We start from the raw sequence: 4,011 nt of genomic DNA, 5'->3' as shown, positions 1-4,011 counted from the left end.
TTTACCCACTTCACCCTCCCTCTAAACCCTATATTTGACCCCCTTTACCCAGACTACCTCCCCTGTCCTCCCTCCACCCCACTAGTAACCACTAGTCTATAGTCCTCTGGTAACCACAGCCTATACTCCATGTCCATGAGTCTCTGTTTGTCCTGTTCATTTGTTGCTTTTAGGTTTATATCCCACATATAAGTGATATCATGTGATTTTCAACTTTTTCTGTCTGGCCGATTTCACTTAGCATGATTATCTCAAGGTCCATCCATGTTGTCGCAAATGGCAGTATTACATCTCTTCTGATGATGGAGTAATATTCCATTGTATATATATACCACACCTTCTTTAGCCAATCATCTATCATAGGACACTTTGGTTGCTTCCATGTGCTGGCCACTGTGAATAATGCTGCTATGAACATCGGTGTACAAATATCTTTTTGGATATGGGTTTTCAAGTCTTTGGGGTAAATACCCAGTAGAGGGATTGCCGGATCATATGATAGATCAATTCTTAGTTTTTTGAGAAACCTCCATACTGTTTTCCATAGTAGCTGTACCAATTTGCAGTCTCACCAGCAGTGTATGAAGGTTTCTTTTTCTCTACATCCTCTCTAACATTTGTTATTACTTGTCCTGTTGATTATAGCTATCCTAACACGTGTGAGATGGTATCTCATTGTGGTTTTGATTTGCATTTCCCTAATAGCTAGTGATGGTGAGCATCTTTTCAAATATTTTTTGACCATTTGTATGTCCTCTAAGGAGAAGTGTCTGTTCAGGTCCTCTGCCCATTTTTTTTTTACTGGATCGTTTGTTTTTTTGTTGTTATTGAGTCTTATGGATTCTTTGTATATTTTGGATATTAGGCCCATATCGGAGGCATTGCTTGCAAATATATGTTCCTGTTTGGATTGTTGTCCCTTTACTTCGTCGATGATTTCTTTTGCTGAGCAGAAGCTTTTTAGTTTGATGTAGTTCCATTCATTTATTTTAGCTTTTACTTCCCTTGCTTTTGAGGTCAAATTCATAAAATCTCTTTAAGTCCAAGGTCCTTGAGTTTAGTTCCTATGTTTTCTTCTATGCTTTTTATTGTTTCAGGTGTTATATTTAGGTCCTTAATTCATTTTGAGTTAATTTTGGTGTGTGGTGATAGACAACAGTCTAGTTTCATTCTTTTGCAGGTGTAGGTGGCCTTCCAGTTTTCTCAGCACCATTTGTTGAAGAGGCTTTCCATTCTCCACTGTATGTTTTGGCTTTTTTGTCAAAAATTATTTGCCCGTATTAATATGGGTTTACTTCTAGACTCTCAATTCTGTTCCACTGGTCCATGTGTCTGTTTTGCTGCCAATACCATGCCATTTTGATTACTGTCACTTTGTAGTATAATTTGAAGTCAAGCAGAGTGATGCCTCCAGCCTCATTCTTTTTTTCTCAGGATGGCTTTGGCAATGTGAGCTTTTTTGTGCTTCCATACAATCTGATGATTTTTTTGTTCTATTTCTTGAAAAAATGCCAATGAGATTTCAATGGGGATTGCATTAAATCTGAATAATGCTTTTGGTAATATGATCATTTTAACTATGTTGATTCTTCCAATCGAAGAACATGGAATATCTTTCCATTTCTTTGTACCTTCTTCAAGTTCTTTTAATAGGGTCTTGTAGGTTTCATTATATAGGTCCTTCACATGTTTCATTAAATTTATTCATAGGTATTTTATTCTTTTTGTTGCAATTGCAAAAAGAATTATTTTTTCCACTTCTTTTTCTGATACTTCATTATTAGAGTATTGGAAAACTATGGATTTTTGAACATTGATTTTGTATCTAGAGACTTCACTGTATTTGCTTATTGTTTCTAGTAGTGTTCTTGTGGAGTCTTTAGGGTTTTCTATATAGAGAATCATGTCATCTGCCAATAGTGACAGTTTGACTTCTTCGTTTCCTATTTAGATGTCTTTTATATATTTCTCTTGTCTGATTGTACTCACTAGGATCTCCAATGTTATATTGAATGGCAGTGGCAATAGTGGACAGCCTTGCCTTGTTCCTGATCTTAGAGGGAAGGTTTTGAGTTTTTCACCATTAAGTATAATGTTGGCTGAGCGTTTGTCATAGATGGCCTTTATTATGTTAAGATACTTTCCTTCTATACTGATTTTATTAAGTATTGTGCTGTATCTTGTTGAAGGCTTTTTGTGCATCTATTGATGTGATCATATAATTCATATGTTTTAATTTGTTTATGTGGTGTATCACATTAATCTATTTGCATATGTTGAACCATCCCTGTGCCTATGGGATGAAACCCACTTGATTGTGGTGAATAATCTTTTTAATATGTTGCTGTATTAGGTTCGTTAGTATCTTATTAAGGATTTTTGCATCTGTGCTCATGAGAAATATTGGTCTGTAGTTTTCTTTTTTTGTGTTATCTTTACCAGGTTTTGGTATCAGAGTAATATTGGCCTCATAAAATGTGTTGGGAAGTATTGCTTCCTCTTCGAATTTTTGGAAGAGTTTGAGGAGAATAGGTGTTAAATCTTCTTTGAGTGTTTGGTAGCATTCCCTGGTGAAGCCATCTGGTCTTGGACTTTTACTTTTTGGCAGGTTTTTGATGATTGTTTCTATTTCCATACTGCTGATTGGTCTATATAGATTTTCCAGTTCTTGATTCAATCTAGGAAGGTTGTATTTTTCTAAGTACTGATCCATTTCTTCTAGGTTATTAAATTTGGTGTTATATATTTTTTCATTCCTAGCAACTTCTTTGCTCCAAAAGTTACAAGATGAATTGGGAACAATTATGTGCCTCCAAACAATGTTAGAATGCTTTATTTAAGTGCTTGCGAAAAGGAAAATTTGTTTTTAATTGTGTGAAAATTTTAATCAGCCTTTCATTTATTATGTCTCTCTTTTTATTTGAACTTGAGTGATCGGCCCTGCAGAGTTGCTTCAAAATGATCCTGCTCATCTCCTTCAATCAGTGTTTCTGGTCTGAGTTGAACACTTTGACATGCTCACCTGAGGGCTTTTATCTTCTCTTCTTATTAACTACTTATTCTCTCTAAGCCTCTATTTTCTTATCCGCTGAATGAAAATAATGATAGTGTCTTATCTCATCGAATTCCTTTGAGAACTGAATGAGATAATTTATGTTAAACCCTAACACAGGGATGTTGTAAGGGCTCAACAAATGTTAGCTGCTATTACATTATTATTTTATTGTTGAGATTTCTGTCACTCCTCTTATGCTGTGTTTTCAAATGCTTTGTGTACATTTTGTCTGCAGCTACTAATTACCTCTAGAATTAGTGTTCCCTCTTGGCATTAGAGGAAAGGTTTTCACTGCTCCTTTGATTCACTGACCCCATGCTCAGTGATCCCAGGGGTGACTCTGGCACCTGCCTCCAAAAGAAAGCATGTGGCTTCTCTGTCTCTAAATATAAGCACCCTGTATGGGGCAGGAATGTCCACAGCCCTCATGTCAACATAAGCAGTTCAGTTTTCTCTTTTCTTTTCTTTCCCCTTCTCTCAGAACAAGCAAAGTTTGCAGCTCTTCTCTACTACTTTCTTGATCCTTCATCTGATACTGTAATGTAGTAGGTGAGTTAAAGAGCATTGATAGTGGTAGGGGTCAGGATTGGCAGGAGTGTGTGTGTGTGTGTGTGTGTGTGTGTGTGTGTGTGTGTGTGTGTGTGTGTGTGTGTCTGTTTCTGTGTCTATGTCTGTGTAGAAGTATCTGTAAAGCACAAATACCAGAGCTGAGAGAAAGGAAATGGATATGTGGTAGCAAAACAAGAGGTCGGTGTGACAAACAGTGAGAGAGGGATTGTAGCATGACAGAGAACAGAGTTTGGAACATGGGCACTGGGAGAGATATCAGTGGGACTAGCAGGTGGACACTGGTTAGAGATAGAAATGGGAATGCAGAGGTGGGCCAGGAAAAGAACCAGGAGAATGTGAGAGAAGAGAGACATCTTAATAAATTGTTTGAGTTCAATCTATAGGAC

This window comes from Pteropus vampyrus, unplaced genomic scaffold, assembly GCF_000151845.1.
Source record: "Pteropus vampyrus isolate Shadow unplaced genomic scaffold, Pvam_2.0 Scaffold671, whole genome shotgun sequence".
NCBI lineage: Eukaryota > Metazoa > Chordata > Mammalia > Chiroptera > Pteropodidae > Pteropus > Pteropus vampyrus.
Note: the sequence above shows the minus strand (reverse complement) of the source record.